We start from the raw sequence: 13464 nt of genomic DNA on the forward strand, positions 1-13464 counted from the left end.
CTTTGCAAACAGCAGTATTTATTGATGGCACTGTTCACATGGTAGTAGCTACAGACAGGGGTGGTGGTGGGGTGCTGCTGGTGGCCGCAGCTCCTTGTCAGAGCCGCTTCACAGTGTCGTATTTTCTAGGTGGTTAAGAGGCCTCGATCATTTGCAGCATTATCCCTGGTGATTTATGGAGCCTCAAAGAGCCTACTCCATTTCTATGTTTTAGGCATTTTTTTTTTTAAACAACAAACCTTATTCCAATATGATCAATAAAGGTTTCTCCTCCTGGTCTGGGAGGGAGTGCCATGTGGCTTTATAGCAAAATCAATATGAGGATAAATGGTCAGCTGAGAGAGTCCCTTGTCAGGGTAGGAAAAGGCTGGTGAGGCCTAGGCTGGGCAGGAGGGGCCTGGCTGGAGGCTGGCTGGCTTTGTGGGTACTCTTCCTCAGAGGGATGCGGGTGCAGAGCACTCACGTGGTGGGGAGCTGGCTCAGCCATACTGACTTACTATGTCAATGGTACATTTGTAAGTTATCCCCTAGCAGTTGGATGTGTATTTTCTTCCACTCTTCTCCACCCCTCTCTTCTTACACTGTAACACAGGACAGATTGGACTCAACCTCAGATTAGTCTGTTTGTCTCTGCCTCTCAAATGTTGGGATTATAGGCGTGAGCTACCGCACCCTGGCACCCCTCCCTCACCTTGCCACCTTTCTTTTGAGACAGAGTCTCGATTCTTTTTTTTTTTTTTTTTTTTTTTTTTTTTTGACATTGTGGAAGTCCTTTATTGTAAAGCTGATCCTTCTGTCTGGTGACAGCAAAAGCCACGACGATCACTCTGGCCCCCCACGCTGGATAAATTCCATTTCCTCTTGAGACATAGGTTTCCTTCTGTATTTCTGAGGTAATGATTTTATAATTTCTGCAGTGTCTGGTGGCCCCTGATGCATTAGTAAATCTGGGGACATACTTCCTTTTGAATGCTGTGAAATTACAGAGGAGTGGGAGGGTAGCGCTGCAGATCCCATAGCTTCTGAGGACATTGCTGTTGATCACAAAGAAGTCAGGACTGGAACTCAAGCAGGTCAGAGAGCAGGAGCTGATGCAGAGGCCATGGAGGGATGTTCCTTACTGGCTTCAGAGTCTCGATTCTTATGTAGCTGTGGTCTCAAACTCATGATCCTTCTGTCTTAGTTTTCCAGGTGTTTGGACTGCAGGTATGTACCATGGAGCCTGGCTGAATGTGTGATTTCTAACCTCAGTGCAAAGGCGCAATTCTCATGTCACAGGGGCTAAGATAGAGTTTATTCTGGGGCTGACTATGAAGTGACCATAGCCTGGTAAGACAGATTTTGGTAACATCAAATTTCATGGTTTTTTTTTGTTGTTGTTGTTGTTGTGTTTTTTTGTTTTTTGTTTTTTTGTTTTTGTTTTGTTTTTTTTGTTTGTTTTTCAAGACAAGGTTTCTCTGTATAGCCTTGGCTGTCCTGGAACTCACTCTGTAGACTAGGCTGGCCTCGAACTCAGAAATCCACCTGCCTCTGCCTCCCAAGTACTGGGATTAAAGGTGTGCACCACCACCGCCTGGCCAAATTCCATGTTTTAATGTTGAAGCAGTCTCATGAAGTTTTTTTTTTTTTATAGTAACAGAATAAGGAGTCTTAAATCAGAACATTTATTTTTATTTTTATCTATTTCTCGTTATTTTTATTTTTATCTATTTCTCGTCTGTCTGTCTGTCTATCTATATATCATTTCAAGGTAGGGTTTCTTTGTGTAGCCCTGTGTCCTGGAGCTAGCTCTGTAGATCAGCTGGGCCTCAGAGAATCTGCCTTTCTCTGTCTTCCAGGTGCTAGGATTAAAGGCGTGTGTTGCCATCACCCAGCAAATCAAGACTTTTAAAAACAAAAAAACATTGGTAGAAACATCGTGTGGGCAGTTGATGCAGAATAGGGAGGTCAGCTGTAAGGCCTCAGATACCATCGGATGATATTCTTAACTTTCTGGTTCATTGGAAGCTAGTTCTCTGCTCATACATTCTGAAGGATTTACACAATCCATCAGATGCCACAAAGGTGTTGGTCCAGGTACAGAGGAGTGCAATAAACGATCATTAAGATGACTGGAGATGCCCCAGAGAATCACACTATAGGCTTGCAGCATGCCTAGCCCTCTAGTCACTGAAGCTCTAGTCAGTCAGTCTGGCACAAGGCTCAGGGAAAGGTGTAGTAATCCCCAAACTTATCCACGTTCCAACATTCACTCTCTAGGGGTTGAGGAGAATGAGCCAAGTGCTGCCTGAAGGATACCCCGCTGAGCCATTTCTCCAGCCCTTCTTTTTCCCATTTTTTTTTTTTTCCTGGGGAGGGTTTGAGACAGGGTTTCTCTGTGTAGCCCTGGCTGCCATGAAACTCACTCTGTACACCGGGCTGGCCTAAAACTCACAGAGATCTGCCTGCCTCTGCCTCCTAAGTGCTGGGATTAAAGGCGTGTGCCACCACCGCCTGGCATTTCCCAAAAATATTTAAGCATGTATTTCATGGGCTGGCGAGAGGGCTCAGTGCGTAAAGGTGGCTGCTGTAAAGGCTGACAGCCTGAGTTCTAATCCCGGGGTGGATGGAGAGGAATTTCCTAAATTGTCCTTTGATCTCTACATATATGCTTTAGTATACAGACCCCACCCCTATCTACACAATAAATAAATCCAAGTATACTAGAAAGTTAAAAAATACATTGTAGACATTACACTACTTTATTTCTACTTTAATATGCATTTGTAAAAACCAGATAATGCTCGCATACAGTCACAATGCCATTCATTATTGTACATAACAGCCTCCTGACACTAACTCCCTATCAAACATCCCCAAATGTCTTACAGTTTCTTTGATCAGCGTCTAACCAGGGACCATTGCTGCCCTTGGTTGTCCCCCACAGCCTTCCATAGAGCCCAGCGACCTGGGTCAGCAGCTTCTGTACTCTAGAGGGTGAGAGTGTCTGAGGAGATAATTGGTCATTATGGAGAACCAGCACAATTGACCCATCACAACACAACACTCAGGGCTCATCCCTGGTAATTTATGGGCACCAATCATGGGCATTTACATCTCTTAAACACTTTCCATGGTTAGTTGGATCTACCAGGGTTACCTCTAGCCAGGCACGTGAAGAGGAGGGGCCGGGCCGCTCAAGGGCACTGGACTGGGGCAGGCTGAGAGTGTTCTGGGCCCTGTGCCCAGATCCGGGCGGCAAGCAAAGGCTCCCGGGAGTACTCTTCTCCAAGGGCAGAAGCTAGAGGCTGGACAGGGGACAGACCCAGACACAGGGGCCAGCATTCCAGCACCTCCCTGCTGGAGGAGCCTCAGGGCAAACACTGTTTCTCATGGGCCTCACACCATGGTCTCAGGTCAGCTTAAACACATTAAAAAGAAGTTGTGCTCTGGCCAGTGAGATGGCTCAGAATTGTCACTAAGCCCCGTGACCTGAGTTTTGATATTAGGGTCTCACATGGGGGGAAGGGAGAACTGATCCTTATAAGTTGTTCTTTGAGTTCCACACTTGTGTACTGACAAACGCATACGTGCACACACAAACACATACAATAAATGTAAAAAAGTTTTTAAAAAAAGTTGTATTCAGTGTCCAACAAATCCTTTCCTAGAGAAGATAATTCTCTGCCTTAGGAATTGTTTCTTCCTTACTAGCCGGTATTTAACAACTAATAAATGTTGCCAATAATAATAATACCATTATTATCATCTATATTATTTATTTTTTGAGGTAAGGTTTGTGTAGCCCAGGCTGGCCTGGAGGCATCTAAGGATGACACGACTCCACTTCCTCAGTTCTGGGATTACAGGCATGTGCCACCACACCTGCTTTATGTGGTGGTAGGATAGGAGCCTAGGGCTTTGTGTGTGTTAGGCAAGAACACTACCAACTGAGCTACATCCTGTACACTATTGATTTATTAACCAGACAAAACTGCATTAAATTGAAGAGCTCCTATCTATTCTACTAAAGCCTAGAGGAAGGCCGTGTGCGGGGCTCACAAGCTTGGGATCCTGGTGGGCTGTGGAGGCCAGAACAGAACTGGGCTGTGTGGTGCTTAGGGAAGGGGTCTCGGGCTGACCCAGGCATCATCCATCACAAATCTCCAGAAAAGTTCCAAGCTCATCTTGTCCAAACTCCAGTCAAGACTGGAGCATCTAAGAACAACTTGGAAGGTTTGGCCGAGTTAATTTCAGCCTTAGTTATTAATGCTTGTTCCAGTGTGGTCAGGATGGCATGGAGAGACTTCCGTGTGGTCAGGATGGCATGGAAAAACTTGACAGTGCTTTGCTCAGGACTGGCATTGGGTACCCCTGGCTTCTCTTTATGGTACCAAGCTGAGGTCTAATCCTCCCCTAAGTGTGGCTGATGAGGTGGCCTTGTGGGTTAAGGGGCTTGTTGCAAGAGCTCTCACATGCTGAGCCATTTCCCAAGTGCCTCCACACATTACATTGTCTTCATTGATAAGTTGTGGCTATAGTGGGAAAAAAATCTTTAAAATATTTTCATTTTCTGAGAATTTCACATGGTGTGTTTCCATCAGCTTTACTCCAACTTGTCCGTTTAACTAACTTAACCCTCAACTTCTCTCTCTCTCTCCATATATATATGTATATATATATATATATATATATACATACATGTATGTATATATATATACACACACATATATATGTATATGAGGATATATATGCATATATCCTCATTAGTATGGAGAACTCCAGGTTTTTAATGCTATAGGGCTGATTGCATGATCCTCTCAGTGGAGTGTCGTGGTTATGTGTTCTAGAACAGGCAGAACTTGGCAGGGAGCTGACTCCACTTCTACCATTCTTAATTCTGAGATTCCTAGGGTCTGAGACTGCTTAACCTTACCAGTTCTTCTGTCTGGTGGCACAGTCCACTTGCCCCCATACACACACACACACACACACACACACACACACACACAAACACACACACACACACCTCTCACCTACTCCACTTTGTGGTGTCAATATTTTCCTGGGTATGGAGCCATCTACTAGAGCATGGTCCACCTACCAGGAGCCACACCCTTAAGGAAACTGAGTCTCTTTCCCCAAGAAGCCACAAACTGTTTGTAGCTCCTCAGCTAGGGGTGGGAGCTCGCGAGCCCCTTCCCCCTTCATACTAGAACACTATCTGGCTTGATCTTCCATAGGTTTTGTGTAGGCAGCCGCAGGCACCATGAGCCCGTGTATCACAAGCACTTGACAGTGGCCTTGTCATGTCCAGAAGACACTGTCACTCTGGTCCTCTCTGACCTCTGGCTCTTACAGTCCTTCTGCCTCCTCTCTGTAATGGTCCCCAAGCCTCAGGAAGGGAATGTGACTGAGAGACCCCATTTGTGGCAGAGCACAATGGGAGAATTCAATGGCAGAAGAGAGGGGAGGCAGGCTTGGTGGAGCATTCGTGTATGAGGTGATTGTTTGCTCCAAGGTACCCCCAAGCACAGGTGATTCTGGTGTGGAAGGAAGTAAGATGAAGGTATTTCTAGAAGTTTCTTTTGAGCTGATGGATGATCTGTGGTCCTGGCCAGTGAGGAGCTAGAGACTGTGCTACATGGTAGATTTGAATTTCCAAGTTGGAACCGGAGAGAGAGATGAAGGCATGTGCCAAAGGCATATTGACTGCAGCCTTTGAACGTCGTGCTTTGAAATAAGTGTCGAAGATAGGAAAATGCTCACCTGTTCTCATGACGCCTTCTTCTCTTAGCTCACCTTTCTCTAGTGTCCCTCCGAGGTGCTTAGCTGGCACTGACCCTGTTGTCCCCATTGAATGCCCCGTCTCTCACAAGAAGCTTTCTTTGGTCAAAGCAGGCAGAGGGCAACCTTTATCCCTCTTCCTACTTCCACCAGCAGCTCACAGCGATGACGGCTTTGCAGTCTTATGGGTCTCCGCCATCTTTGTGATGGACATAGGGGTGGCCGAGTCCTTGTTTCCACCTACCTGGAGCCTATGCTGGCTGCAGGTTGCTTCTCTGGGGAAGAGAGTCTTTTAGGTAGTCCTGCCTGATGCCCTGCAGAGCTTCTCCCAGTTGTCCTGTGTAAAGCCAGGTTGACTGCCTGCCCAGTGAGGTGCAGCAGGTATCCAGGCTCATAGGCAAATCTCAAACCCTGTGGTGAAGACCTCCATTTCCCCCCAAAGAGCTCAGCTTCGGACACCGACATGTCTTTGAATACTGACGCCCAGTGTCCCTGCAGGAAGACTTAGAACAGCACTCTCCAAATCACACGTGAGAGCAGGGAGAGCCTTACCATGTCTCATTATCTTCTGCCTTCATTTACACAGACTTTCTGCGGAGCGATTTATAATCATTTCATTAGTCATTCGTTTGCTTAATTGCATAAGCTTCAGTTTGGTTAGAAAAGTCTTGATTTTTAAATTTCAGTTTCCATGGCCACAGGTTTTTATTCAGAGAACTTCTTATTCTCCCCGGAGGTTGGAAAACACTTGGGAGTTTTGCGGGCCTTGTCTCACTAGCAGTGCCTGGTTCTGGAGTCCAGAGTGAGAAGCAAAACTGAAAATGGCTGCAACGGGACCTGGGGATGTAGCTCAGTAATAGAATGCTTGCCTAGTATTTGTGAGGCCCTGGATTTGACTCCTATGCACGAGTGCACACACACACACACACACACACACAGAGGTTGTCATGTGACCTGATCCAAAAGTCTATTTTAAGGTGTCAGAGAAGCTCTGACTGTGATCTGGAGGCAGGAGGAGGGCTAAGTGATGCGCCTGCCACAGCTGGTAGACAGGGCTTGATGGCTGAGGACACACAGGACCCATGGTGCCGATGCTTACTAATATATTGATTTGTGTGAGACAGGCTGTGACACAGCAGCAGCATTCACAGGAATTGTCACTGCAGCATGCTCTGGGAAGACTGCTCTGACCCGAGAGGCATCTCCCCTGGGAAAGGCCACTTGCCTGTTCTGGCACGAGGGTGGGGTTCTCTGATACGAGTTCTGACTGGGAGTCTTGGTACAGGCTTCTTAGACTGTGTTTGGTCAGAGATGAATTCTTGCATCTCAGCCTGATGGTGCTGCCTTTTGAAGACCTCTCTGAGACCAGATGCCAATCATCCATCTCACTGTAATCAATAAATGATGCTGCTGAGCTGGTCCAGGCTGCTAGAAATGCCTCAGAGCTGTGGTTGCAAAGCTATACTGTTTATCAACGAAGCGTCCTACTGTGACCAGGCCCCAGTGGTGTGCAGATCCACCTGTTATGCCAGGAACAGAGCCCAGACCAGTTCTAGGCCAGCTGAAATGAACTTCACAGCTCAAATGGGGAATGTAAGTATGAGTCTGGGGGACTCCTGGGGAGATGTGGGGTTCAGCCAATGGAACACGGGTCTCCCTATCTTAACCACAGTCTTTTTCTACAGTAGCCCAGGCTCAGCCTAGACTAATTACCTGACCATTCTCCACCTTAGCTTTACCCAGATGTAGCCACCCATTACCCCTTCACTGTGTTCTTTCTTTCTTTTCCTTTAAAATATTTATTTATTTATTTACGTATCCATCTATTTTATTTGTTTGTGTGTGTGTGTGTATGTGTGTGTGTGTGTGTGTGTGTATGTGTGTAGGTCAGGGGAGGACTTGCCAGAGGTGGTTTTTACCTTCTATAATATGGGAACTAGACTCAGGACCTTAGGGTTGGTGGCAAGTGCCTTTCATTGCTTGGCCATCTTGCCAACCCTTTCCTTCCTTTTTTCATTTTTACTCTTTAATCTTGCTTATTGTTTGTCCTGCCAGAGTATAGGTGCCAAAAGGCAGAAATTTATTTATTTTGAGAAAGGGTCTCATGTGACTCAAGCTGGCCTTGAGTTTGTAATGCAGCCAAGGATGACCTTAAGCTGCCGATTCTCCTCCTCCTCCTCCTGTGTGCTGGGGTTACGGGTGTGTCCTGGGTCTTTAATGAGCCTGTTTAATTTCTGCCCATTTCCTAAATGCCAGGCTGTGTTCCTGCCTCAAACTCTCCCTCATGTCTCCCATTCTGCTCCTTGCCACCTTCAGTATCGTCACCCTGCCCCTCATTCAAGAGCTACTCTTCACGATGAAATATCTCGTTCTCCTGGGTACCTACCCCCATACTACTTCCCTCAAACCAAACCTTTTGTCACAGCATCTAATAAACATCCCCAAACCCAGCTCTGCCCCATGTTTTCATGTTCTGTGACCACCTGCTTACTGGACTGTGGTACCTTGGAAGGATCATTCCTGTGACCACTCCATGGCCACCACCACCAGTGCCAGACATTGGGCTACATCCTCAATGTGAATAATCCAATCTGATTTCTCAGCATCCCTGGGAGACAGGGACATGGCTACCTTCATTTTAGACAGGGTGAAAAGCTAGGAAGGTGAAGCATGAATCGGGCTGTGGTCTTGTTCAGAAAACCTGTGGTTCCAACCACTCCCTTCCTCCCTGTCTTAGTTAGGATTTCTATTGCTGTGAAGAGACACCATGACCACAGCAACTCTTATGAAGAAAAACATTAATTGGGTCAGGCTTACAGTTCAAAGGTTCAGTCCATCATCATCATGGTGAGAAGCATGCTGGCATGAAGGCAGGCATGGTGCCGGAGGAGTGGAGAGTTCTACATCCAGATTAGAATGCAATAGGAAGAGAATGAGTTGTAAGAATTGAGCAAACCAAGGAGCTGGAAAAGTACCTCATAAAAGTACCAAGGCCATTAAGCCTAAAGGGATACCTCATAAAAACACCGAGGGGCCAAGAATGCAAGGACTAAGCAAACACCCATCCCCAAGGGACACCCGGTTCCAGGAAACATCCTCGGGAGGGTGGTTCTCCCCCAACCCCTCCTACATGCAACAGGTATCTACCACTCACCTGGAGGAGAAAGGTCAATAGAAACAAAAGAACAATGGGAAAGATAAAGTGTAACCAGCCCACATTGTAAATTGTAATCAGCCTACCACTTGTAAGCTGTAAACTCTGTTCTGAAAAGGTATAAAAACTATGAGCTTTGTTTCCTCTGGGTCGCCTTTGCTCTGAATGCAGGATGACCCCAGTATACTGGCAATAAAAACCTCATGTAATTTGCAGGGATCTCCTTCCTGATTCTTCACGAGTGGGGTACCCATGCCGAATCTAACAGTCACTGATCTTGGCTTGAGCTTCTGAAACCTCAAAGCCTACCCTTCAGTGACACACTTCCTCTAATGGGGGGCGGGGCACACCTTATTCCAATAAGGCCACACATCCTAACAGTGCCACTCCCTATGAGCCTATGGGGGCCATCTTCATTCAAACCCCACCACACTCCCCTTCCAGCTTGTTTAGCTTTGCATATGCTGTTGTGTTCAGGGACATGTTACTTCCCATATACTGTTTCTAGCCTCTTAGCTCATCTCTTGCTGTTCCTAAGACAAAGTCTATACAATCTGCTATATATGTGTATGTATGTGTGTGTGTGTAGATATATAGCTTGGGCTGGCCTCAAACTCACAAGGTAGCTAAGGATAGACTTAGACTTCTGATCATCCTTCCTCTACCTCACAAGTGCTGGGGTTATAGGTGTGGGCCACTATTATACCAGGACCTTCACGCATGCCTAGGCAAGCACCCTACCCATTAAGCTACATCCCCAGCCCTCTCCCTTATTAATCTGTAGGTTCTACATTGATAGACTTAATCAACCACAGCTTGTAAATTCCTGGGGGAGAGAACTACACTTGGGCTGAACTTGTGGCAACTTCTGTCTTGTCAGTATTCCCTGCATAGCATGCTGTGACAGCTCTGTGCGCTGCATTTACATTGTGTTGGGCATTGTAAGTCATCCAGAGTGATTTCAGTCAAGTGCTGGGAGGATGAGCAGAGGCGATATACAAACACTGCACTGTTCTGGAGAAGGGACCTGAATATCCACAGACTTTGTTATCTGTGAAGGTGTCCTGGAGCCCATCCCCAGTGGATGCTGAGGGATGGCTGCACCTACTGGGAACATGGCCCAGGAGCCCTTGGACAGCATGTATAGTGACTGCTCTCCAGGTCTACTGAGTGATCTCAAGGCAGACCATGAAGAAGTCAGTTTTCTTCAGGTTTAGTTTTGTTTTTAATGCTCTCTCTCTCTCTCTCTCTCTCTCTCTCTCTCTCTCTCTCTCTCTCTGTGTGTGTGTGTGTGTGTGTGTGTGTGTGTCCAGAGAGAAACCTCTGCTGTCATTCTCAAGTGTCATCCACCTTGTCTGGGTTACTTATTGGCCTGGAATTTACCAAGGAGGCTATGCTGGCTGGGCAGCAGGCCCTAGAAATCTAATACATTAGTCTGCTTCCCCCATATCCTTTCTTTTCCACTACCTCTGGTGGTGGTGGGCAACCAGGGAGGTTGAAGTGTTTAAGAACCATCATTAAAAATAAAGTCTGGGGTGGTGGTGGCGCACACCTTTAATCCCAGCACTTGGGAGGCAGAGGCAGGCAGATTTCTGAGTTCGAGGCCAGCCTAGTCTACAGAATGAGTTCCAAGACAGCCAAGGCTACTCAGAGAAACCCTGTCTCGAAAAACAACAACAACAACAAAAAAACCCCAAAAACCCCAAAACAAACAAACCAACAAACAAACAACAAAACAACAACAACAAAAATAAAGTCTGAAAAAATTTAAGTTACACCCATTTAAGCTGGCTAGGGCAGTGTGTATCTATAATCCCAGTTGCCCTAAGAGCATAGGAGGCAGAGACAGGAGACTTTTTGGAAGCTCAAGGCCCAGCTAGTCTGTGTACACATCCCGTAGGAAACAAAGAGACCTTACCCCACACAGGGTGGGAGATGAGGAATGACATCCAAAGTTGACCTCTGACCTCCACAAGCCTGCCATGGCATGCATGTGCCTGCAGACACATATACACGCACACATGCACACACACCACACACTTACACACATCCTTAAGGAAGGAAGGATTTAAGCTGGCTTATGGTTGGAGAGTACAGTCTCTCATGCTGGGTAAATCAGTGGAGTCTACATTGTGAGGCAGCCAGTCATATTGTGTCCACAGTGAGGAAGCAGAGAGAGAGATGCGTGTCAGAGCTAGCTTGCTTTCTCCTCTTTATTTAGCAGGAACCCCAGCTTATGGGTCGCTGCTGCCCACATTTTAGATGTGTCTGCCCTCCTTAGGTAAATCTGCCTAGAAACAACTTCACAGTGTCTCAGGTGATTGTAAACATAGTCAAGTTGGCCATGAGATGTATCCATAGGTCAGAATTCAGGATTGTGATCATACCTACCTTCAGGGGCTGCTGGGAAATGCACTAAATGGTGAATGGGGACTGAGATGTGAGGCTTCCCTAGGCCTTTGCATCAGCTCCTTCACTCACCTGGTAGTGATGGCCCAGTGGATGGGGCTGCGGGCCTCACTTGTTTTACTCCTATCTTACAAAGCATGATGCCCTTAGGTCTGACTTGGTCACGTGGGATGGAATAACTGCAGCCCCAGAATGCCTGTGTGTCACCTGCCACTCTTTGGGCTGTCTCTTGGGCTCTATGAGCCCTTTTCTGAAGGGCCTAGGGTCAGGAACTCTGAGTAGTGAACCCAGGAAAGGAGATGGGTTCTACCCTCATCGATGCTCCAGGTGCCCTTGGGTGAGACCTCCCCCTTCACAGCGTCTCATACCACACGGGGTTACCTGCTTCTTGGAATCATTGCAGGAGAAGACCAAATTATCCAGGAAAGATAAGTTGTGGAGGAGGAGGAGGAAGAGGGGAGACAGCCACAGTGGGAGTATCTTCATAAAGACAATGATTGCTGGCCTCGAGCGTGCCCAGTTACCTACTGTGCAGTCCACCCACCTTGTTGATCTGTCTGATTTTCTAGTGCCACATTCTGAGTCTCAGGGGATCTTTGCACATCAGCGGCATTCAGTCCAGCCCTTCTTTCCTTCAGTTAAAAATAAGGCTCATAAATCGAGGCCACACCCTAGGGGACAGAAGTGTTATGAGCTTGTCACCTGACAATGTTCAAATCCAGTTATAAAAATACACAGCTCCTCCCAGCCAGGGAGCCAGTGTCCTACTTTATACCTCACGGACTGCACTGGCTCTGCAAGGGTGAAGTCCAGGGCTCTTTCTGTTTCCTACTCTTGACCCACCATGGTCTCCGGGTGATTACTTTTAAAGATGGTAGCCTCACTAGTATCTTTTATGGGCTCAAACTGCAGCCTGCTCAGCTGCTGGCTCTCACAGCTGGACTCCCTGCACCCAGCTTCCCTGGACACCCAAGTGGAGACTTCTGGAGTTTCCCTTTGTTTCCACCATCAGAGCGAAGTTCTCCTGGAGTGGGACCTTTCCAGATGTTGGTGTCTGCTCTATTTCTGTGCTTGGGATGGAGGGCTCAGTGGGATGAAGCCCCATTACTGTCATCATTACCCTACATCTACAGTCAGTTCTAAAGCCTCTTCTACATTCACAGCTGAAGGGTTGAGAAACATCTGCTCAGTTCTCCCTCACTCAGTCAAGGAGTGTTTACTAAGCCTGTGCCGTGAGCCATCTGTGAAATGATTTCATCCAACCTGAGCAGACATAAACCTACTGTGGTGGGAGATGCTGAGAGGCACCCAGAGGTACTGGACAGTTTACATACAGTATGGAGGTCTGGCCTAGTCACTGAACACAGGCAGAAGGCTCTTTGGTGGAGGTGATGAGGGAGCTGAGATCTGAAGAAGATGAGGAGCAACTGTGCAAGGGCTGCTGGGAAGCCACAGTTAGTTTGGGCCAGAACTTGCAAGGGACAATGTCTCTGTGTTCCTTTCCCATCCTTCTCTCGGTCAGCCTTGGAGCACTGTGAGTGTGTTGCAAGCCCAGCCAGGATGGATTCAGGAATATTTCATTTCTTAAACACTCAAGGGTTCTGTCTGTCATTGCTCTGAGCTCAAATCATCATTCAAAGTCACATGCCTGGCTGAGGTTGAAAGAGCTGACAGGTGTACATGCTCTGCTTGGGTCACTTGGGTGGTAAATGCCTTTACTCCTTGCTACCATTGGACATGGATTTCAAACATGCTTTGGATGTTCAGTGTGTGTGTGTGTATATGTGTGCTCATGTATATGTGTGTGCTTAGGCATATGTGTACATGTGTGTATGTGTTTTCCTTAATCATTTTTGTCTTTTTCTCCCTCCATCTCTTCTTTTCTATTTTTTATGATTTTATTTTATGTATGGGTATTTTGCCTGATTGTGTAATGTGTGCAAACCTAGTGCCTGTGGAGGCAAAAAGGGGTGAGAGATCCATTAGAGCTGGAGTCGCAGACAACTGTGAGCCACCATATGGATGCTGGGAACCCAACTCAGGGCCTCTGGAGGAACATCCAGTGCTCTTAACAGCTGAGCCATTCCTCCTGCCTTGTCCTCCCCTTCCCTTCCCTTCCTTTCCCTCCCCTCTCC

General features: G+C 47.0%; 1 pseudogene; it reads right to left on the reverse strand.

The window, feature by feature from the left end:
• Window positions 1–757: 757 nt before the first annotated feature.
• LOC116078346 lies at window positions 758–1047 on the reverse strand (annotated as a pseudogene).
• Between the last annotated feature and the right edge of the window lie 12417 nt (window positions 1048–13464).

Source organism: Mastomys coucha, unplaced genomic scaffold, assembly GCF_008632895.1.
Source record: "Mastomys coucha isolate ucsf_1 unplaced genomic scaffold, UCSF_Mcou_1 pScaffold5, whole genome shotgun sequence".
NCBI classification, from domain to species: domain Eukaryota; kingdom Metazoa; phylum Chordata; class Mammalia; order Rodentia; family Muridae; genus Mastomys; species Mastomys coucha.